Source organism: Chiroxiphia lanceolata, chromosome 6 (assembly GCF_009829145.1).
Source record: "Chiroxiphia lanceolata isolate bChiLan1 chromosome 6, bChiLan1.pri, whole genome shotgun sequence".
Classification (NCBI taxonomy): domain Eukaryota; kingdom Metazoa; phylum Chordata; class Aves; order Passeriformes; family Pipridae; genus Chiroxiphia; species Chiroxiphia lanceolata.
The window spans coordinates 23,466,000-23,490,539 of record NC_045642.1 but is presented as its reverse complement, the minus strand read 5'-3'; the positions used below and the strand labels follow the sequence as shown (position 1 = coordinate 23,490,539).

General features: G+C 43.3%; 1 protein-coding gene across 5 annotated transcripts in view; it reads right to left on the bottom strand.

Moving 5' to 3' along the window:
- TSPAN18 (tetraspanin 18) overlaps positions 1-24,076 on the bottom strand; it is a 119,387-nt gene extending 95,311 nt beyond the window's left edge. For 3 of the 5 annotated variants that reach the window (XM_032690419.1, XM_032690416.1, XM_032690421.1), the window contains exon 1: positions 23,967-24,075. The gene's annotated coding sequence lies outside the window, so the exon portion shown is untranslated. Of the gene's footprint in view, positions 1-23,403; positions 23,426-23,966 lie in introns of those variants that run through there. The other 2 variants (XM_032690422.1, XM_032690418.1) reach the window with 2 other exon arrangements.
- Positions 24,077-24,540: the final 464 nt, after the last annotated feature.

Here is a 24,540-nt window from a genome sequence, read left to right as displayed (position 1 = left end):
AAAGGCTGAGGAGTAGCAGGCAGGTTTTAGCTCACATTTCTGTCCATTTGTTAAGTTTCAATTTCTGAAAAAAAATTTATTTAAAGGAACAGACATTAAACTGTTTTCTATTAAGGCATCAGGAAAAAAACACTTGTCTGCAGAAAACTACTCCCACTTGCTGGCCTTCCAACCTTCACTACTGTGCACCATTCAGCCCCATTGAGGTTGTGTTTTGTTTACCATGCTCAAGAAAATTTGCATACACATTTTAGACACTTTGGAAAAAGAAAAACTGCCTTCCCTCCAATCCACGTTTACTCTGAACAGATGTAACATTCCTAAGAAGCTCTCAGCTGACTGCCTTTGAAGTCTGAAGAAAAGGGGGGGGGGGGAGAAAAAAAAAGCTCGACCTTGAAAGCTACATTTCTTCCCTTAAAAGAAATAGTCTCCAGGGAACTCTTGTGCGAAATAAAAAGCAAATTCTCCAGATCCTTATCGCATGCTATTTTTGAGACGCTTTTCTTTTGTTCCTTTGCTTTTTGTCATATTTTGGATTAAAGGACTTTCACAGACACGGCACATGTGCAAGTGGACCATTCTCTGTACTGAATTTGTGCCCTCCATTCCAGGCCAGGGCAAATCCTCCCATTTCAGCTTTTCCTTTTCAGGAAGAACACAGTCTAGCCTCAGAACCAAGCATGACAAGGAAGATTTTATGACAGGCAGCTTGCAAAGAGGAGTTCTGCAAAGGTAAAGCATTGACCCAAGGTGAATTCCCACCCACGAGCACTCCCACAGCACACCCCAGTCCCGCCTTGTGATGGGTCGGGGTCTGGACCGTAAGCACACAGAACATAGACTTTCACACAGACAGCCCAGGCAGCCACGCTGTAACCTCTCACACGGCCGCGGGTGAAAATACCATTATTTCATCAGACACAGCTTGCACTTACCCCAAAATTGTCAGTGGGGACTAAGTTAATTTTAACATTGCAAAAAGGGGCTGCTCTTCCTGTTTTGCTTCTCTCTTCAGCTATGTCCTCGGTGTTCTTCTCCTCCTCTCTCAAGCTCAGCTCCTCCTCTGTTTGCCTGCCCTATTAACCTTCTCCATATCCCACCCACCCAAATTTGCACATTATTAGGCATCCAGGGCCTTTTGTTCAGGTCCTTAAACAAAGGCATGGCTACCGAATTTCCTGGCAAGAGGTGCCTTATACCCAGCCATCACTTAAGGCAGCTCTAATAGACGCATTTCTCCCAAACACAAAATCAGGCCACACCAGACAGGCGAATTCAAGGACACATCCTTTCCCGAATTCCACAGAGCAAGATAAGCCTGTGAGCCTTGTGCTTACTTTATCTCAACTAAGAGGTTTCCCCATTTTCCCACTCAGTAAAAAACTAATTATTTACCACTGAGGCACAGAATAGGTTAAAGTTTCCTCTCTCTTGTCTCAGTTCCCTTTGCAGATTAGGGAAAAACAATGAAGTCTCCGCACTTTGTGATATTGCTAATGCTTCCTGTGGGGATAGCAGAGCTGGCTGAAAAGAGGATTATGATTACAGTTTAAAAGGAGTGTGCACTGTACTGCCGCAAGAGGCACAGGCTTATCAGAAAAGAAACTGAGCTGCCCCCAAACTATGCACGTGGGACTCCTGCCTGCCTTCAGTTCTGGATGATGGCTCTGCCTCAGATCACACACCAGCTTATCAGGAGTGATAAAGCAGCAGCTGAGCTTGGAGGGGCTGGTGGGGATAAATGAGTAACACAGTGTAAGCAGCTTGCATACGTTCACCATCAGAACACACAGTAATGTTTACAGATCATTCCACTGCATTCATCTGCAACAAAACACTGGGCTGGCCAGGGCACAGCAGAGTGGAGGGGCTGTGCATTCCTGGCCACACTTGGGGAATTTGAAAGAAAAAGTGTTGGTGGAGCTGTAGTAGCTGTGGTGATGTTGGCTGGCCTTCTCCAGGCAAGGCTGCAAATCCTTTAAAAAGCACAGCATCATCAGTGAGATCTGCTTGAAGCAGAGTCTTTGAGGTGCAGCTTCAAGTGCCAGTAAAGGACCTCTGCCAGTCTCACTGCTGAGCACAGTGTGGACTCAGTTGAAGGAATAAAAAATTACCACTGTGCATTCAGAAGACACGTTTCTATCACTTTGGGCTCTCTAAGGTACCATGACAAAGACAGCAGTTTACTCACACCCATACACCTCTACCACCACAATCGCTTTTTTATAAAATCAAGGCTTTAGCCAAAACAGCAGTCAAAATTCTTTGACTTCAAGGAATGTTTAACCTATGTGGCAGGATGTACCTACTGGTTAGTGTCCAGATTAGTGTGGCACTTTCTTCCCCTTGCACAGTTCAGCCAGCATGAAAACCTGAGTCCTCTTTGTAGGCACATCCTGATGATATGTGAGAGGGTTTTGTTGTTGCCATTGGTTTGATCATTTTTTTGTTGTTGTTTGACTGTTGTTTGTTTCTTTTTTAAAACTCTCTGCCTGTATTTGCTCTTCTCCAAGTAATTTGTACAACTGATGCAAGCTGAAGTTATCAGATATTCTCCCTCACCCCTAATTCTGTTCAGAGGGGTTTAATAGCTCCCTGTCTGCTTGCTAGAAGGCTAGAACAGCCAGCAATAGGATTAATGCATGTTCTCCTGGATTTTTACAGGCTTAGAAATCTCTGAGATTCACCCCCACAGGCCTTACTCAGTATGGCACTGGCTCATTGCACACTGCTGTTCTAAGCAGTCTTTGCCTCCCACCATACACCAGAAAAACAATAGACCAAATCTTCCAACCGGTCATAACACTGAACAAAATAACAGGTTTAAGTTGCTCACAAAGCACTTCCACGAATTGTCACATGCTTTAAACCAAGCTGTTTGACTCCTGGAGAGGGATAAGGTCTCTTAGAGTCAGTTAAAGTTGGATGCTTTAAAGTAACCAAAACAAAGCTGGTACAGTTCATGCATCTCTGCTAACCTTTGCTGCTGGGTGCCAGACTTGTCTGGCTTCCCTCTCTATCCACTGTTCCTTAACACTAATCTGAGAAGAGGGAATGGAGCCGAAAGTCCAAAAATTTGCCTGGGTTATGGCTTTTAAAAACAGAACAGAAGCTTTCCAATCAACCTGCTTTTGATGAACTGGTGTTTTAAGGGAATTGTAAGCCCCAGCAGAGACCTGAATTCCAGGTGACTAGTTTGCCATGCTCCTTTATACTCTGAGAATAATGGGGGCAGAGATACTGCAATATTAAATTCAACTCACTGCTTTTCAAATCTTAAGTCATCATGTGGGCAGCTCTGAGCCTTGGGAATGCAAAGCTTCAGTTCATTTCTCAATTTCACGTGCTGAGAGCCAGGTGACTTAAGGTACAAAAGGAAACTTCATACCTCAGAAAAAATGTCCTGCTTGATGGTGTTTTAAAAATTATCTAAGAAGATTAATAGGATTATTTGAGAACAGGTTCTACACAAGGCAACAGTGAGAGGAATGACAACCTTAGAAAGGAGGATCAACACAGAAGGAGCAGACAAACAATCCAACAGTGAGAGGAATGACAACCTTAGAAAGGAGGATCAACACAGAAGGAGCAGACAAACAATCCAAAGAAATCTGTTGAGGTGAGGGCTGAATAAGTAGGCTTGAGAAAAAACAAATTGATAAGAGTCAATTCACGTCTAGTTAAAGACACTTCATCACCACCTTCGCAGAAAAGTCATTCTTTTTAGCAACATGGATATTGAATTTTATCAGCAGCATTCCACAAGCTTTCCACTCAAATCTAGTCAATATGTCTCTGCTCCTTCTAGCCTCAGTGGCTCAAATACAGACTTCAACTGGCAGTGGCATACATCACACTACAGAGGCCTTTGATACCCTCCATAAACAGGATGGGCTGTTGATTTAAAATAAAGGAAAACCAGACACATTTTGCCAGGCTGTCACTAGCAGTGATGCAGATAGAAAACCATTTTGCAAATGACAGGTCTTAATGTTTGGACAGAACCAACCAAAACTGCTATCCAAGAGAAAACTGAAAGAAGCAAGGAATTTGTTTGACAATGTAGGGCTAAGCCCTGCATAAAGTCTACTTCAATGGATTTAACTGAAGATAAAAGTTATTTAGATAACTAAATGTCTATCTTCCAGTAGGGACTAGGTACACAGAAAATTGCATTTCAGTCACAATAAAAAGAAGAAGCATCAACAATTCATGTTAAAACGTTGTTTTCCAATATGGGCCTTAATGTCAAATGCAGTGATTCATATTATGATCTGCACAGACTCACCAAGGCATTTCTCACCAGTCATCTCTACCACAACAACAAACAAACCAGGCTAGACTGAACTCCAGGAGCACCACACTTCCGTGGCCTCTTGAGCCTCCTTACATGAAGGACATTGAGCACTCTCAATACTTTAAACTGGGGAGTACTTGCTGCCTTACTTGGATTTTTCTCACTCTGCCTATACAAACACTTTGCTATATCAACTTTCAGAATGCAATTTATACATTTCTAAAATCAAACAGAATTCTTAAGCTTTTACAAAAGGAAAAGAAAAATATTACTGTCAAACACCCATCAGACCTAGAAACCAAGGTGGCTGTCACATATTAAAGATATTAAAAGGCTGCATTTGAGATAGGGATGGGAAGAGCATACACTATCTTGAAAGGCTCTGATTAAAGCGCTCTAAGTATCAAAATTCAATTTCTTTCAGGTTTTGCAAACAACGCCCTTGAGCTGAATGCTGCCAGCCTGCCTGCAGCCTTTGAGGAGATTAGGTTATTACCAGCCAACTACGAGAATCTTAAATCCAGTATTAATCCTAATTCCCATTTAGCCACATCTTCATTGTGAAATGAAAACTGGCTGTGCATGAACTTACACATGCGTTCTTCCATGTGCAATGATAGGTGTCACAAACAACAGATGCTAAACCTCATGTATGTTTAAAAAACATGTTGCAATCATGGTTTCTAGAAAATCCTAGTAAAAGAGAAAGACTGGAGCTGGAAAAAGAGTTTGCCGTGCTGGAATGGTTTCTGGGAGATGATGTGAATGGGACAATTTTCAGCCTGAGAGCCTTTATCAGTCAATAAGAGGAGATTTCAGCCCTGGCTTGGAATAAAACAGGATGCACAACCAAATCACAAGAACACAGAAGCATCTGTCATCCTGACACCATAATCATGAAGCAGTGGTGTTGGCAGCATCACTCCACCAGTACCAAACCATTGGGACTGCAGAAAGCACTGCCCGTCACTATGATCATGGTCACTTTGTCGGGTTTTTGGGGGTAAGAGACTTAACCCTTCCTCTGAGCAAGCCCTTGTTCCCCTCTCCTCCTAGGGGTTCTGAAGCTTGTGTGGCCCACCTTCGCAGCCTCAGACCATGATCTCCAGGGAATCAGGTCAGACCAAGCAGAGGCCTTCCCACTGCCCACCAGAACAAAGGCATCTCCTGCAATTCTTAGTCTCCTCAGATTGAGCTGACACAGACTAGCTACAAAAGCTTTTACTAAAGTTAGCTTTTCCTAGTGTAAAGACCAAGGACCCAAAGTGCTATCCTATGTCCTTTCCAACATCATTTTACAATAATTCCCTTTCAAATCCCATTATGGCACCAAATTGGGCATGGCTTCAGGCTGCCAATCTTGCTGAATCATCCCTGGCAAGGTCAGATCATTCAGTACCATCTTGTATTCCTAGACAAGGAATACTGATCCCAGAGGCAAAAAACTGAAAGTGAGGACAGACTATTGCTTTTCTGCTATCAAATGGTACAATTCATTTAAAAAGAAGTTCTCACAGATATTTGGAAAAAAACCCCCACATTAATTTTTCCTGGGTTTAAAGCACAAGAATTCATTGCAGATGAAAGGAACCTTTCAGGAAACACATTCCCAAGAGAACAAAAATGTGTTTGGCACCACTGCCTGTTATAGGCAAGAGAACCTCCCTGCTGGCAAGGGAGTCAACAGCTGCTGGAAAAGGCAATCTGTTTTTTTTAAGTAGGTACAGTAATTGCTGAAAACCTCTACTTCCACCAATCCCAAATTCAGCCATCTGAACTTCCCAAACTAAAAATGCGATGCGATTTAGGGACTACATTCTCTAATTGGGGGCACAACTATATTTCCTTCTCCTTGCAATTGGCTACTACATATTGCTTGGTCACTGGGACACTCAAGTGGAGGTCCAATAAAGCTGTGGTACTCTGCAGTAACTGTAGGCTAAGCATCAGCTGAGTTGTGGTAGCTCTCCATATGAAGGCTCATCTTCTGCAGCTGATGTGAGGTAATTTAATTTAGCAATGATAGAGTTCAGCTAAATTGCATTACCTTTGATTTGCCGTGGGCTAAGACCACACACATGGACAACAACCACAGCTCATCCAACAACAGGTAATTTGAGTGAGTGCCTGGCTTCAGGAATACTGCAGATTGGTTCATATAGACTTTTGGCCTAAGTTCAAGCCAATATTTGATCCAAGGACTTTCTCTTTCCCAGAAGGTGTCCTACCCATCATGATGGTGCATGTCCTGGGGCAAGGTGTCTTCAATCCTGGGAATCTGGAAACACAAGGATTCTTGGTGGAAATAATTGCTGCTGCACTGAAGACTGAAATCTTTCAGAGCACAACAACTCCAATACTCTAAACGTCCATTTCTTCAATAGGAGAGCACAGGTATGTCCAGTCTGAGCAAATGGGGAACTTTCCCTGTTTACTGTCATGGGCTGCATCCCCTGCAACCCTTCTCACCTCAGAAACATAGTACATGCAAAGGATCCACAGCCAACTCCTGTAAGATGGCAACTTTCAAGTCTTAGGCTGTGATTCTGTTAAATCAGCATTTTGGCACCCCTTCTTTCCTCATCTAGTCAAAAGAAAAGAGTATTACAGCTTTAAAATCATGCAGGCCTCCAAAAAATATAAAAGAAAGAAGCTGGAGGTTCCTACTCTATTTCAAAATAAAACGAACACCTAAATTGTTTTTTATCAAAGAGGGTGACCAATTCCCTTCCAGTAAACACCCTTTACAGACCAGGCCTGCATATCCCACCCCCCCCTTGGCCAGCCCAGCAACCAGCTTCACGGGCTTATCTAAAGACCTGACTCTTCATGGCATGTTTCTTCAGAAATAGTAAAGGATTTTGTTTTGCATTTGTGTTTAGTATTTAATCGGCAGAGATTAAGTGCATACTTAATCACAGAAGTGACATTGACATGTTGTATACATACACCCCACTGTAAATCCTACTTTTCCCACTGTTAACACCTTCATCTTCTAGAATGGAAGGGGAGGCTGTGGTAGAAAAACGCAGCTCAGGCTCCCTTCTCTTTGCACATACAAAAACCCAAATGGAAAATGCAAAGCAGTTGCACAGTTTAAGATTTGTGTCTGCAAAACAACTATGGGCACAATGAGAGCCACGTATTTATGCATGCAACCTTAAATTTTCAAGATTAAGCAAAATGTACTTTCTGTTAAAAATAAGTAACCAAGTTAGAAAAAGGTAGTGAGAGCTTTTCTCCAGTGATCTTACACATTTCAGGGGGAATAAGTCCTTATTTAAAAAGTATTGTTTGCAATACCTAAAGTCACTCATTGAGAAATGTAAGAATCAGACAGAGAAGAGTCCACTAAAATCAGCCTTAAAATATACATGAGATTGGCAAACATTTTGTTACTGTCCATGCTGAGAAAAATACAAGGGGGTGGGGTGAATATCTATTTCTTCTCCTAAATATATAAATACACACACACTGACTCAAAATAATAAATTTACTAAAAGCCACACAGGAAATCATGGTCAACACAATTCTTAGTGAACTATGCACCAGCCATATTTTCATATCATTTAACAATCCAAGTTAAAACAGTTTTCCCTAAAGCTGATTTCCCCAGTGTCCTATCCAATCTAGCTTAGAATACCCCAAGCAATACAACACCACAACAGTCATGCCATATTCCACAGTCTTTCACTGCTACCGAGTCTCTTTGCCTTATTCCATCTGTGTCTCCCTAGTCTCAACCCCAAGCAAATCCCTATAGCAATCCTTTTCATACTGCCTGTCCTTGCTCCTGCCCCCAGGTGGTACATGTTGGAAACCATACTCTTCAGCTGTAAAACCGAAAATACTGATGCTTTGAAGATATGAAGTAAGCTGGCAGCTCACATTTAACTGTAAATATGCCTTAAAAATAACAAATAAATAACATTACAAGTTCACTGAAATCTGAAAGCCATAAGCTTAATGGCAAAGATAGCCCTGCAGCTCAGGCATTCAGACTCTCCTGAGGGCAAAATTGCCTGGCTAGTCCTGATTAAAAAGATAAGCACAGACAGACCCATTGCTCTAACATATTTCAGAGGCAGCTAAAGGAATGACTGAGCCTCGTGGGTTTAATAACACTCGCAATTTCCGTTATTTATATTGTCCGTTATCCAAGTATTTACCTGGCTGCAAAGCAGAACACTAACAGAATCTCTCTAGAGCTGAATGAGATATTCCTAACACGTCAAAAACTTCATCCAAAAACCTAAATAAATGGAACAGCCTTTCCTCACAGATATGGACAGTATCCCCTGAGGAAGATGCCTGGTTGCCTCCTGCACAGACTTAACCAGCCCAGCTGCTTTGGGCAGCAACAGCAGAGCAGCCCCTACAGCATAGAGCGACCGTAAACAGTATCTGCTCAGCACCTTGGACTAGCCTTGCTGCCCAGGTCACAGCAGCCACGTAGAAAATATTCCCAGTGCTCTGACCTGTGTCTCCTCCCAGAGTCCATGTCTTCTCTTGCTTAGGATGGTGAGGTAAGATACCCGGGAGAATCAGAGTCTTCTTGGTGAAAAACTGAAGTAAGCTGGGGGCATGCCCGTGCTGCTGTAGGACACTTGTGTTCAATCTGTGCAGGTAGGATGGTCCATCCCATCCCAGAGCTACTCAGGTATGTGCTTGACTGGACAAGTTGCTCTGACGGTGTCAGACCTCCCCACGTCCCGGCAGCCATACAGACTCTGCCACAACAGAGGTGTCCATGACACTGCGGGCAGGGTGCACGTCCCAAAAACTTGGTGGGGAAGCAACAGGACTCCACACTGCTACCCAAGAAGGGGCTGCAGGAGTCATCAAGCCACAGCAACCTGGTTCCGGTTTCACTTTTTCACTTTTTTTTTTTTAAGGGGGAGATGCAGGAGGTGGAGACCAGAGGGGAGCTTCTCAACCCTGTGCTAGCCTTTACTGCAGGGTGCTGGTTGCAGGGAGTACCTGACCTACACCACATCTGCAGATGGGCTCAACTGTGCGTGTAGAATTGGTCTGTCCAAATGATGGGTGCATCACTCTTCCTTATCACTGGGAGAAGTTGTGGCTAATAGATGAAAAGCTACTTAAAACCTAATTTCTGACTGAACTGTCCTTTTGCAGTTGAGTAGCATCATTTTCACTTCCCCACCATCAGCTCGGTATGTTGAAAGGGTTAAACAAGAACCATTAGCATTTTGACAGCTTTCCACACATGTATAGCAAAAAGTCTTTAAAATTCATTGCACTGAGATAATCCTTCAAGTCTAGCATTTCCTCCTCAGCTTGAGGCAACCAACTGGTTTTCCTCCCCTTAATACCTTAATAGAAAGCTCCAAGGAGTTGCCAAGCTAGAAGTCTCAAATATGCTTGAGAAAAACAGAGCCCTGAAGTTCAGGACAAGCCATGTAAAGTGTCTGGGGTTTAATTAAGAAACAACTACAGGGGTATCATCTTAGATACTGCAACCCTCTAGAGATCCCGGCTTCTGTACATTACAGATCACAACACATGCACACACTGTTTTCCTTCCAAAATGCTGAGCACACACAGCCCCCATTAATTTCAGCTCCCATGAAAGGTACTCCACATCTCTGAAGAATGAACAAATTAAAAACCTTAACCCTGATTCCACACAATCTCAGGGACATGAGCTCTCATCAAGATCAAGGCTGAATTTTTTTAATACTATTACAATCTTGAGAACAAAGCTGTGATTTTTGAACTGCACAATTGGCACTAATACTTAGCAGCTCCACACCTGTGCCTGGGAAGTGTTTTTGTTGTTTTGGGGGTTTTTTCTTTTTTTACAGCATGTGCTGTTTTAATAGCCCCGAATCACCTTCTCAGGGAAGCACCCAGGAGTGCCTCAGGGCAGAGAAAGAAGCACTCCCCGTGGCTTTGATTAGGATTGCTGGCAAAAAACAGGCAAACGCTTCAGCACCACATCACTCCTCAGATACCACTAAGTGATAGGACTGGAGGAGTCACTAACTTGATAAGGACTACTAGGCCTGATTATATCCTCTCTGCAAACACTATTTTGCGGGGTAAATAGTCTGAAAAAGCCAGTCTGTTCAAAGGAAAATGCTTTTTATAAACCTGTGCACTTCTAAGGAAGTTTAACAGGTCACAAGTTGACATTTAAAAGAAAGCAAGAGTAGCAGAAAGTGCAATGCAGTACAATGTGGAAAAAGGGGTTTTAGATCCCAGGGCCACTACCTGTAGTCTCCCACACTCTAACGTATATACCAAACCATGAAATATTATTTGGCTGAGGTAAGAATCTCCCCCCACCCCTAGTTCTTCAAAACTTCAGAAGATCTTTGTTTTCTACGAGAAACAACGAACCAAACAACCCCTCCCCCTTCACCTCCCAAAAAAACCCTCAAACAACCCACAAGTAGAGCTTCATTTACAGAGAAAAAGGTGTTCTATCCAAATTTAGTAAATACACAATTAACACAGGCAAAAGAAGAAAAGGCCTTAACAACATACCACTGAGTTATTTGGGACATTTGGCTCCAAGAGCACAGCAAAGCAAGCCATTCATTTAGCTGAGAAAAGTCTTCCTAGAATGCAAGAAATACTCCCTTCCCATTTTTTAAACCTGAGATGTATTTTCTAGGAGTGAAATTTGGATAGGTGCTATTCTCTTATTTTCTAGTCTGTTACAACTTCCTTTAGCAAGTTACTTAGATTTCACATACATCAGTAAAATGGGAATTCTCTGCCTCAGAAAGGTGCTACAAAGATACAATCCACTTGCAACTGAGGGATGTTCAGACAATGTGGACCACACAGAAACTCGATAAAGAAGTGGTAGATAATCACTGTGACAGGAAACAGAGAGGCTACATCCGCCAGAAAAATTCTAAGCAACTGACTCATTCTGGTGAGCTAGTACACCACTAGTTCAGATACATGCCCAATCTGTTTGTTCACTCAGGCACACTGCACTGTTTCATTATCCACCAGTCAATCTCCAATTTATATCTAGGGCCATACACACAATAACAAATACTACTAGCAATGCAAATCCTCTTTCAAACACATTTGCAGTAATCGGAAGGGTGAGAAAATTACCTTATCATCAGTTCCAACAACTGCATCTGTTTCACCACCTCCCTGCTAAACAATAGCGTATCTGGACAAATCCTTGCTTTACTAGGCAGAATTCATCCCAAGGAAAAATGCTCAGGGACAGTGGAACAGGAAAGGAAGCGACAAATCTTGTCCATGCAGTGTTACTTACAATGCTGCAAGATAGACAGACTCAGGCAGTCTTACATTTAATCACATTCCAGTTAAAAAAGAAAAATAAATAAATGTTTGGTCCTACTCTATACTGTCGTACTTCATAAAGGATCAAGGATTACAGCTGAAGATTGTAGCTTCATGATAAAGGACAGTCTACTGGTGTAATCTTGTAGGATGCTAAGAGAAACAGATCCACTGCACAGCTTTTCTTGTGCTCCTTCAGCTTTGAATGACAGACAAGTCCTAGATGGTGACATTGAAGTCTACGAGAATACAGCTCCATCCACGAGAAGGATTTTGCAAGCCAGTCTCAGGGAACAGCTGGGGTATGCAGCCCTGCCCTTATGGCAAATCCTTCACAACAGAATCCTAGTGCAGTCTGACTTTACTTCCACACGATGAATTTGCAGTGCAGCTCAACAATACATCTAAATTCTCAGCTTACTGAAACTATTAGCAAAGTAACCTGACTTTTTGTTTTAATTCACCATCCCTGATTCAGAAGAGTAAAGTCTTACAAGCTTGTTTTTCCCAATAATTTAATTATGCATAACAAATGGGTAGAAAATGGATATGAAATGAATGCAAAGCAGTCTGGTCATTCAGCGATTAAAAGATGCAAACTGACTTTTTTGGGCAAAAGATCTAGTCCTTAAAAAGGTCTCATATAATTCCCAAATGGCAGTTAAGAGTAGAGTCGAAGCTTCCGAAGAAAGTTAGCAGCTTACCTTATCTTCCTGAGGATCTATGGAACCTTAGCAATCCGCCTCTTAGAGGTTCTTTTAAAGGTTCCTTTAATGACTATAACCAGAAGAAGCAAGAATTCTGCTGATATTTCAGTAACAGATAGAGGTCTTGGACTTGATTAATTAAAGAGAAATATTTTCTTTTCTTAAATCATTTTTATGTGAAAACATACTAAGATATTATTGTAATCTAATATTTGAAAGTATTGCCTTTTTATTACCAAAAAAAGAAAAAAAACCCAACATAAAAGCAAGGTTTAGGGTGTTTTTATTTGTTCTTTCAAACACTGTATCTAGGCTCTGCATCTCTACCTGCAGACAGACATATTGGAGCTCATCTCACATTCAGGAGTGCTTTGACATTATATGATTTCCAGAGCTGACTGTGTGTTGTGGATTCTTCTATGTTGCACCCAAAAAAGCTACATGGTGATTCTGGTTCTGATTTCTACCATGTCAGGCCTTCCACTGCTGCTTCTCTGTGCTGTAAACACACCTTATGCCTCCTACTTTAACTTGAAGGAGGGGTAAAACCAAAAAGGCAAGCTCAGACTCCTCATCTACCGCAAGTTGAACACAAGTCTTAAAACAGGTTAGTGGAGACCATCTGAGGATGCACTTGGCTTCTCTGAAACAGGAAACTCCCATTATTTAAAACTCAAATACACAGCAAAGGACTGGAATGTTTTACCTTTAAGAGGAGTGCTTTGTCTTTGCTTGTGCAGTGATGAAGCTTGAACCCTCGGCCTTTTCCACCCCCCCTTCTTTAAAAGAAGCCAGAACAAAATATAAAGTAAAGGCAGAGTGACAGTCTCATATAATCAGAACTGCAATGTTCACCTCAATCTTGGAATCCCACCTTTTATGACAGAGGGAGCCTCTGAAAGCTCCCCTTGGCAGTCAAGGAGCTCAGAGCACATCAAGATTCAAGTGGGTGAGATGCACTGGAATAACCAGATGCAGGGTCTTCAGTGCTGCAGAGGACAACCACAGAGATCAAACACCCTTGCTAAGCACACACCCAGCTTAGCCAAGATCCTCTCATGACTTTCTTCTTATCTCCTCACTCTCCAAGGAGAATTAAGAAAGGACCACTTTCCTCTCTGTAAAGTGGGGGAAAGAAGAAATTCAAGAGACCTATTACTGAAACCATGTGTTAGCCCTGCCCTTGCTGAGCTTGCTGCAGTCAAACCAGCAAGAGAGCATTTCATCCTGTTCCAAGCAGCTCCTCTCTTGCCCTAAGCATTATTTTTCCTACTCTGCCCAACAACAATGGCCCAGGCATAAATATATTAGTAATGTTCAGCTGTATTTTCCTCAGCTGCTTAAGGTGCTTTTCTAATAATGTTACTCAGAGGAAGCAGGGGTTTAGGAGTTATATAGCTTTGTACAGCCTTGACCCTGCCAAATTAAACCAGCAGTGCTTCAGGGTCAGTCATTCTCCTCCTGTTACTGACATGCTGATTGTTTCTCCAAGGTCTTCAGAGATTCTTTGTTCTAATCCATGAAGAGCATATCCAGGAGAGACACAAACTTGCAGAACCAGTGAGGAAAGACAGCAAGGTCACTGAAGAAGACACAAGGACACTGGGATGGGAACTTAGTTTTTCATGGGAACCGCATTTTTTGAGATTTAAAATATTGCTTTCATTTTACATAGGGATGAAAGTTTGGGATCCACCTTGGAATCCTTCATACAGAAACCCATGTGCTCTAGAACAACAGTTCTGTGGTTAGGACGTGCATTTCTGGTGTAGAAGGCAGGTAGGAAACCTGCTTTCAGCACCTTGTTTTGGATTTGTGACAGCATAGGTGAAAACCCCAAACTGCTTGGCTCCTAATCAGCATCTCTGTTTTGACTAAGAAATTCTATCCTAAGTGCAAGAAATTCACCCAAGGAGAACTGAGTGGAGACCAATCCTTTCCCACAATGTTTTCAGTAAATCAGCATTTTCTGTAGGCAAATTATTTCCTTGAAAAACTCCTAGCCTCAACTAGTAACTAGCATGGTTTCTGCTGAAGACACAAGCCTGGAAGCAGCCCATGCAACCGAGGTTCTGCTTAGGAATAGCTCATCTCACCTACCTAGGGCCAAGGCAACACTGCATAGGAGAAACAAATAAGATTTCGTGAAGTTTGCCCTGATACCTCAGGATTCTCTCTTCTCCTAATCCAGTAGCTTATATTGCTAAACAGAGGAAAAGAGGTATGGTGGGAAAACCTCTTGCTCCAATCATGTTTAACTTACTCATTTTTTACTATGGGACAGTAAAAATGCTGCTGATGTCCAAAAGAGTATGTGTCTGTGTATGTGTGTGTGTGGCAAAAGCTTTGGAGACTGGACTGTACATTATGTGGTCAACTTTACACACTGGGCCAGACAGCATGTTTTTCTTCTGTAGCTCTAAGGAGAGGTTAACCTGTCTCAACAAGGAATTCAAAGAAAACATACAGTAATATCACAGATGTATCTCATAGTTTGTCTTGCTGATTTAAGACACTTCCTACAAATTGGCTTGAAAGCATCTCCAAAAGTACAGCCTTCTTAAACTACGTTCTCCAGAAAGAATGTTGGTTTGTTGGTTTGTTTTTTTTTTTTGCTTCTAAACACAGCATTTTATGTGCAGTACAGGATTACCCTATATAGGCTACTGACACTCCATAGAAACCTAGATAAATAGCTCTATTCCCACATTAAATTTTGTTGGCTTCTCTTCCTTTATGGCTAAGAATATTTCAACTGGAATAACATATTTGTGCCTTTGAGGTTCTCTGTTCCTGCTGCCAATTCCCCACCTGGAGCTATAATCCTACACTTGTCACAAACCCAGCCACTGCTACAGAAGTTATTACAGCTACAATCTGCAGATTATAGCAACTTCTAATAGGGGATAAGCAGCAGGAAAAGGTGAGTTTAAACAGCAAAGAACCTGCTGGTTCAAAGAGCCCTATTATTAATATTTATTATTTTTAAGCATTCATTGAGCACTGTAGAAGATAAAAGAATGAATTGAAAGCAGAACCAAGGAACCAAGTTTATATAAGACAAGACAACGGGAGAGCATAATGAATGTGTGCAGTGTATGGAGAGGAGGGGAGCCAAGGAAGTAGTAGTAACAGCAAGAGAAAAAGAACCACACCTTTTATCAACAAGATGGTCCTAACAACAAGAAGTATGAAGAAAATTAAAGAATTCTTCAGCGTGTAGTCAGAACTGTTCCCCATAGGGGATCTTCTGAGCATTATTACAAGGTATTGGCATATCCTTAAAGAATGAAGCCTTGATCATAAAAAGCAAGCATGTGGAGGGGGGACTGGAAAAACAACAAAAGGAAATGCAACTGCTATGAGGCCAAAATCTGGCCCTGGACAGACGCTTCACAAAGCTCCACGCAAGTCCATTTAGACCTTGTGTAAAAGGTTAGAATGAGGCATAATTCTCCCTTGGCTTCTCCACTACAGTCAAATTTCTCCTCTTTCCCACAAACCCTTTGCCCCTCTTGCCCCAGAAGGACTCATGGTTGGTACTTCTCTTCCCTAAAAAAGATGCAGGCTCATGGCTTACACCATTTTAAACCTTCACACTTTCAAACAAAAACCCACAATGCTTCATAGTTCCAGTGCACTTTACCAAGATTAACTAACAAGAATGTTCATCATACCCACATGCTGAGGGTACTGTCTTCATTTTCACAGCTGGTGAAACAGATGCTCAGAAAAGCAATGCAACTTTCCCAGAGCCAGAGAGCGTCTACAGCAGGCTGATGTTATGCTGGCAATTCACCCACTTCAGCTCTGAGCGGTAAAATCAGTGATACGACTTGTGAGTAAGAGTCCTGATGCCCCCTGCACCCCGAGGCTAGTGTAGAGCTTCAAAACACTTCCCAGAGAGCATAACATTACAGAAATACTGTAAGAAATCCACTACAAACTGAAACTTAACTATCTGTAGCAACATTAACAAAGAAAATGAATGTTTTTAAACTAACTCCGGCTCTTCTCCTGCCAACCCTTCCCCACTGCAGTATCAAAATATGAACACATAAAATGCAGAGCATGAAACCTTCTGCTCCTTTCATAACAGTGGAGAAAGAAAAAAAACAGAAAAGACACAAAACAAAGGGAAAAAATAATAATAAAAAAAACAAAAAACAGTTAATCCAGGCAGCCTCTGGGAAGCCCTATTCATTCTTAAACTTATCAGACTGCTGTTCCTGACTGATGTTTCCCTTAATACTTAAAAGAAGTTTTTAATTAACTAAGCATCACTGTAAGCTGAAATCCTTAGCAGTTTTGAACGTTTTTTTTTCAATACTATGAACCCGGAGTCATTCATCACATCAGCAGGGTATTACATTGTCAATTCTTAGGCTGCCAAAGCGGAGATCTATTGGTGCTGCCAGCGTTGTGCCTCAAGCTTTTCCAGAACTAGCTCTCAGTTTTTCCTGTATCTTATTCTGATAAACAGCCTGGTGTAACTCTAGAAGATTCATGTTACATGCCATATTCCCATCAGAAGGAAAGGTTTTGTTGATTGACACAAAATAAGCGCCTCATCCTAAGAAGCTCTGAGAATTCCCTCTGACCTTAACAGGAACAAAAGGCAGTCAGCAGTTCAAAAATACATTAGATCTAAAGTCCACCCCTTTTAGTAACATTCTGAGATATTAATTCCTTTATTCTCCATTATTTCTCATACATGTCCATGGTATACCCACCACATTATTATCACCATTAAGCTCCATCAATTTTTATCAGCAAGAATGACATTAAAACACATTTGATTTTTAAATGACTACAGAAATGAGCACATCAACAGTGATAGTAACTCTCATTCCAAAGTCCCCTGAATTTCCAGTCAGTGGAAATCTCACTGCTACTCATTTACACTGGCAGCAGGTTTTGAGGAGTTCATCTGACAGGTACCCACAGGTCCCAGAGAATTCCACGAGAAACAGGTTCTCAGCAGGTCTGAGAAACCAGCCCAGTATAGGCATAAGCTCTCCCTGTACAAGAAGACCTGAGTTTTTTCACTACCCAAGAAAATGAGATGAGTTATCAAGTGAGCCAAGAATAAACCCCATCATTGCTTTCCCAGCATAGAGTGTTCCAGTTCAGTGCCCTGTGAGGTCCATGTCTCAAGAACAGGCAAACTGCCAGTCAGTTCATTTAAGCCATTTTTCCTGAAGAAGTGTAGACACTATCCTTTAGTGCAATCTTTATTACTCTAAAACTCTCTCCTCATAGACTGTCATAAACTGAGCTTTCTGTAAGGAGTAAATATAGTAACTGTTTCCATAATAATGTTAAAAATACTCCAACAGATTAAATTCAACAGATGAAACAGGGCCATAAATACGTATGTCTAGCAACATGACCAAAATCACCCTTCTTCAAACTGGGCATTGGGCCATGAAAAGAAAGCTGCTAGCGTTACAATTTCAGTGCTGAGCCTTATGAGAAGCACAGAGCTGCAGAAACATTCAGTACTGCAATCACACACAATATACATGACCTGAGCTTCAGCCAGGGCCTCTTAAGCTCCTGAGCCCCTGTCAGGCTATGCCACTGACCCACAGTCAACAAGTCACCATACTGTCCCATACCCCATCTCACTCATCTGTCATGTGGGCTTTCCAGACATCTGGGATGGCATAAGATGCATTTAAAGCTATTTATGACTCAAATGAGAAGTCTGAAAGAATATAAGTGATATTATTATCTCTGCTATCCTACATGACTTTTCACATTAGCAGTTTGGTTTAGTTCCACTTCCCTGGGACCAACAGCCACAGTAAGATTTTTTCCTGACAGTGACATCACAGACAGTAGGAGTAAAGAGGATACTGGTTATACTGCTTCCAGAAGACTAATTAAACTCCAGATCTCACTAGGCACCACGGATACTCCAAAGTCCCTCTCTAACATGGCCAAGCACCAACTAAATGAGCGAGACAGAAGCACAGGAATAGAGATGAACTAAACGCAGTAGGCCCTTTAAGAACCAAGTAATATCAAGCACATGGATGAGATTCAGTTTCAGCGCTGTTTATTTCATCAAAAACATTCTCTGTTTCTGCTTGAAGTGATAGACTGGTCTAAAAAATATTAACTTTGAGTTTAAGAATTGACTCGTCTACAGTGACCTTTCAATTTATTTCTCAAGAAGCAGGAAGCTTACATTTTAGACCAGGTTTATTTAGTAAATATATAACAAAGGGAAGATCATGATGGCAAAAAAAAAAAATAAAATAAAGAAAACCAATGCCCAAAACACAAGAACATCCAGAGACTTATTAATCATCAGAGTCCTTGTTGGAGGGACTTCACAGTCAGGAGCAATTTTGTGCACGAACTAGCTCCTTATTAAAAACCTATGACAGTGAAAAACCCACTCCCAGCATCTCTGAGGATGATGACAAAATACTGGTTTTGGTTTTCTTTTAACTGAATTTGGTGAGGATAAATTGACACCACATGACTACTCTCAATTGTCATGCAATATTCGCTGCATATTACTCCACCAGAAATGAAGAATTTACATGAGGCATCTAGTTATCCAAAGCTTCCTGTACCAAGACACCTGCAGAGGCAATTCAGATCCAAAAAAACCCCACACATATACAACTCATCAGGATGGTGAGCCTCTCTGCCTCTAGCTCTGAGGAAGACCAGTGAAGGACAGCCCATTGCTAGAGAACAGAAGATGGCAGAGGTGCAGAAGCAAATCCCTTTGTAAGAGTAAAACATCTTTATTATAGTTTCTTTCTTTAAATCTTATCTGTGCAAAAATAAATAAAAACATGCTGACAAACTGGTTTAGCAGATGGTGTGGTTAACAGAAAAAGATCAATGCACTGCCTTCCTATAGCCATTTCTTTCAGTCTCAGACAATTTATACTAAATTAGCCCAAGGCAGATCTTTACCAATGCAGAACTTATAAACAGCAAAGTAGCTGCTAAATGCTCCAAGACAAGAGGTTGGGTAGGGGGGAGACTCATCGACTGTTTGGTGGGCACTGAATTCACCTGAGTCTTCTGCAGCTGAGGGAGAGTATAACTCATTCATCAGTTTGGAAACTCAAGACTGAAAGAACAGTGAAAAGACAATAAGAAATGTTGGTGTAGGAGAAGAAATAGACACAAGAGGAATGCTGTACTCTACAGTCATGAGCAAAGATAGGACCAAATGCAACTCTGCTGTCATATCAGTTACAAATGAGACAGCAGTGACCATCAGAAAGCTAAGCTCTAGCCATCTGGAATATATCTTCACATGAAATACAATTAAAGTCCAATAATCTTCCCAGTACTGAGAAGTGGACAGTATAAAGGGAAGGAACAACACAAAACATTTAAGTTTTAGAAGAAATAAGCAGCACAAGAAAGAATGGCGTTGTCTGTACTGATTTTCTGTACAACCGTTTTCTTCCTTCTTTTGCTACTTCCAATTAAGATTAATAATTGTTTCCAGGGGAAAAAAATATTTAAAAGAAGAGAGCTCATAAGAAACAGCTTAAAAAGGAATGAGCACTTTCAGTTCCCAAACAGCTAACTTCTGTGCATCTTGGGGGAGAAATACACAGGTTTTGCCCTTTCATGCAAATACAACACTTTGCTTTGAGTCGCTGTTTTAAAGTGAAAACTAAAGACCACCACTTCCCAAAACAAGTTATTTTCCACCTCTCACTGTACTACTTGTGGGATTTTTTTCCCCTCAAAACCCAAGAAAAATGGATACAAAATCTTTCCCTCACATTTTATTGAAAAATCAGTTTAAATTAAACAAACAGATCATATTGAAATTAGTAAAAAATTATTGAAAAAGCAAGACTAGGGATTATCTTGCAACAGTATTCCCAGACAAGAACTGCTTCAGCAGCCTCACAGAATTAACAAGGAGTATAGATATCCATCTGGCTTAATTATAACTCCCAAACAGACCTCAGACCTACTACCACCTCATGCAATGACTCATCTTCAAGATGTCAAAAACTATGCAATACCTCACAAAACTCTCTAAATACAACTTGGACCACCATCTGCTTATTTAGATGCCTTAGGCCTCAATTTCATAGCATCTGAACTTTTCAAGTCCTTCCTCCTCTAAGACCTACAGCCCCATAAATCCAGCAGCTTCTGTCCCCAGAGCAGTTGTGCCTGTTTTCCCGCAGCCTGGTGAGAACAGACAGGACTCAAGATAATTAAATAAAAACACAGGAACTTCATTATTTATTTTAAAGGAAAATGTGTTTTCTAGGAAAAAAGTCCTTTAGTTGGGCAAATCTGTAAGCTGTTTATCAGCTTAAACTCATTATCTGTCCATATGGTCTTAGCACTGTGGTTTAAAAAAAAAAATGGGCATGCACTAGCTAATGAAATGTCATCTGCCCTTATGCCAGAAACTAGTATTTTTTCATTGACGTCAAATTAGGATCCTTGCCACAAGTGAAGGGCTACCATAAGGATAGTCATAATATTTTAATTATGAAGAGATCTTTCAGAAGGCAGCAAGGAAGGCAGGGGCAAAGCAAGAAAACCCATTCACAAAAATACAGTCACTTAATTCACATTTTGCCTCTGCTCTGATTCTGATTTTTGGGGGAGATGGGATGGGAAGAGAGCAACCCAACTTAAAAAGAGAAAAAAAAGGCAAAGCAATGAGAGGCTAAAGCCAATAAACACACATCAAAGTATGAGATGGCTCTGCTTCAACTGCCTACAGTATTCAACCTGGGATAGATTAAGCCAAGACAAAAGGTGCTAGGAGGGAAAATACTACCCCTACAGCAGTGCAGATCCTCTCCCTCACTTGCCCAGCACTGATAACTGAGATCCCAGCCAGTTCTGCCACACTGAAAGTGGGAAGGGCAAATGATAGACCCGGTTTTGCAGAAACCCAAATTTGTCTCCCATGGTCCGCTGTTGGGGATTAGCTCCATGCAGCGAGCTGGTCTGAAGGCCTTCCCGCTCCCCCATTGAGTCACTGCAGTGAAGCAGTAGCTGAGTTTATTGATTCTGTGAGTCATGATTAGCCATGGGACATGCGAGCAAAGGTTTAGCACAGGACATTAAACCTGACTGAGCTGTCAACTTGGTTATTCCAAGGAGAGAGAAACAAATTGAAGTCACAGTAACAGATGTTTCTCATGTTTTATGAACTGCAGTATTATTACTGGTTGCAGATACAGTTTCTGCCTTTTAAAACAGACCTGCAATGGTGTGTGTGTGAAATTATTTGAACTAAACAACACATAGACAACTTGGCAAAGAGCTTAAGGATAGCTCAGCATTTTCATACTCACACAATGATTCCTGTTTCCCTTTTGCCCAGCCCCACCCTGAGAAGTATAATACATGTTAAAGGAGCCAAAAATGAGATCACGCCAGGACAGAGTTGTTCGTTGCCATCATCTGAGTCGAGGATGCAAACACTCTGATCCCCCCACTCCCCTTTTGTGAAAAACACACTCAGCCTCTTCTCGGTTTCCACTGTGGGGAAATTAAGTTGTTGGGATCCGTTCTAAGTTTTAAGGGAGCCTGGAAACAGAAGACTGGTGTTCTTCCCAGGATGTCTTATCCTTACGCCTCAGGGGTAATAAAGGGATTTCCCCGTAATTTACAAAGGAAATCTGAAATACCCTGTGAGAGCAAGCCACCCCCAAGTTCATTCTGCTCCTCCGTTCCTAGGAGCGAGCGGAGGCGCGGCCGGCGCTCCGAGGTCTCTGCCGAAGGGTCGCGCTGGCACCGTACAGCGAGAAAGCCCTCTCGTGGAAACTGCCAGCATCACCCACCCGAGCGAGCCCCTTGGAGCCGGCACCATAACTGGCCCTGGCCCCGGCCCGAGAAGCTGCGGCTGCCCGGGGTGCCGTGGGTCTCCCTGGCTTCCCACGGCGCCCCCATTACCCTCTGGGCAGCGGACTGACGATCCGCCTCCATCTGTCCCTTTCCCAAGGAGTAAACTACCCGTTCACCTGCATATCTCACGGGCTTAAACACACAACGCGGGTAGCTGAGCAATTTGTAGCACGGGTCTGCCTTGCAGGAAGGGTAGAAATTTTATCTGGATTTTGACGGTGGTTTGCAACGTCTCAGAGAAGTTAAAGCTCTTCCTTTCTCCTTCTCACCCCGCTACGCTTAAATTCGTGGCAACTGTATCACATGGTATTTTAGCTTACGCCAACAAAAACTGTACCGCGGCCACAACAAATATAGAAATACTAACTGCCTTCCAGGGAGGGTCAAACATTCGAATCATTTTAACATACTATATAAATACTTCAGTGAAAGCAGATGATAAAGAAGCACATCTGTACATTATGCTAAATATTCCTCCCAAATTATGAAAAAGATAAAGAAGGTACCTATTTCTGCAAATGACATGCCTATCATTTGCTCTCAGTTTGTATACTTTTGTGACAGAACAACCACTGCTCCTTACAAAAGCACTAAGTACCAAAATAAGCCTTTTACTGGCAGAATCCATCGAACACTTGGATATATCTTGTTGAACTAATACAACTCTTTAACAACTCCATACACTTTTTACCCACTATCAAAAATCCAGGGCGAGCCCGTGTTCACAATTTGCATATACCCAGCCAGGCACAGAACCGTCTCCGGCACACTTCTGCCTAAGCAGCTTTGGTAGCCATTGGCTATTCAGTGAATTGTGTGCCTAGAGTCTTTTATTTGTGTTCAGATTTTCTCTTATTATAGAAATACAAGCAGCAGTCAGGCCAAGCTTACTAATTGCTGAGAGAAGTACTAGAGAAAAAAACCCGAAATTATGATTATCAAACAGACTTCTCAGGAAAACAAACACTCAATCACAACGCATCTGAAGATGCTGTTTACTCACTCAATCTAACATTTAAATACAAAAGTTATGATAAAACTTTAAGTGCCCAGTTGTTTAGCTTACAAAACCCCCATGTAGTACCTCACTAATATATTGCTGCAACTATAAATTTCTGTTAGACAGCAGGCAGTGGCCCAGGCTGGTGGGATTGCAGATCAGTGAAGTGTGAAAGAGAAATTCCTAGCGGGCCAGGCAGAAGTCAGAAAGATAGTTAACTCTCCCACCTTCCTCATCCGAACTTCCATGGTGGCAGCATACCCCAACACGCGACAGAAGCAGGGCAGGACGCTCCGGGCACAACCTCCGAGCACCAGCGGCTTCTTCGCTTGCCTTTACGGGAAGAGGGATCCCAGAGGGATGGGTGTTGGGGGTGGGGGGAGGCAACAGAATACAGAAATATCGAGGGCAGGCTCTGAGGCTCTCGGAGACGCTCCCGGGGCCCGACCCACAGAGTTGTTACCAGCGGGGCGAGTTCAACTGGCTCGGGCAGCCGGGGCGCCCACCCTGACCTCCCGTACTGTCGGGCTGGCTGGCATCTCGGCCCCGGAAACTTGCACGCCCAGCATCCCGGGGAATCACGGCGCGCCAGCACATCCCCCCCTCCCCCGGGAAAACAACTCGGCGGCGGAAGGGAGGCGAGAGCCGCCCCTCGTGGGTGCCCCCCGCCGGCACCCCCGGGCGTCCCGGGGCAGCGGGAGGGCGGTGGGTGCCAAGCAGGAGCCGGCACCGCTGCCCGCGGAAAGGCTGCGCGCCCTGCGGGCACCAGAGGCAAAACCCCCCCTGTTACCTACCAACGCCCGCAGCAGCTCCCGCGGCTGCGGCTCCGGGAGACGGACCGAGCGGGCAGATGGACAGACGGACCGAGCGGCGGGCGGCTCCCGGCGGCGCTGGGCTCCCACTACCGTGCGCGCCCCGTGCCCGGCAGCCGCGGAGCGCCGGAGCCGCCAGCGCAGCCGGCTCCACCTCCCGGCCGTGCCCCCTCCTCCGCCCCCGCCCGGGCCGGCTCGGCCCTGCCCCGGCCCCCCGGCCCCGCCGGCTGGGCGCGCCTCTGCCCGCTCCGCCGCGCCCGCCCCGCCGCCGGCCCCTCTCGCCTGCCTCCTCCTTCGCCAGAAAACTTTCCGGGTGCCCTCGGCCGGAGCAGCCAAGGGCAGCCTGGAGCAACTCGTCCCTCCCGTAGCCGTGCCTCGGCGGCGTCTCCGCCGTTCGGGGCCGCGGGAGCGGCAGCCCGGGAAGGGCGGCCCAGAGGCAGTTTGCCTGGGATCTTTTGCTGCACGTGAGCCCTGAGCCCGCCGAGCTCTCAGAAGGCACCGAAGGCGACCTGGCTAATCCCCGTCTGCTGGGTGACCCTGGTAACACCCAGT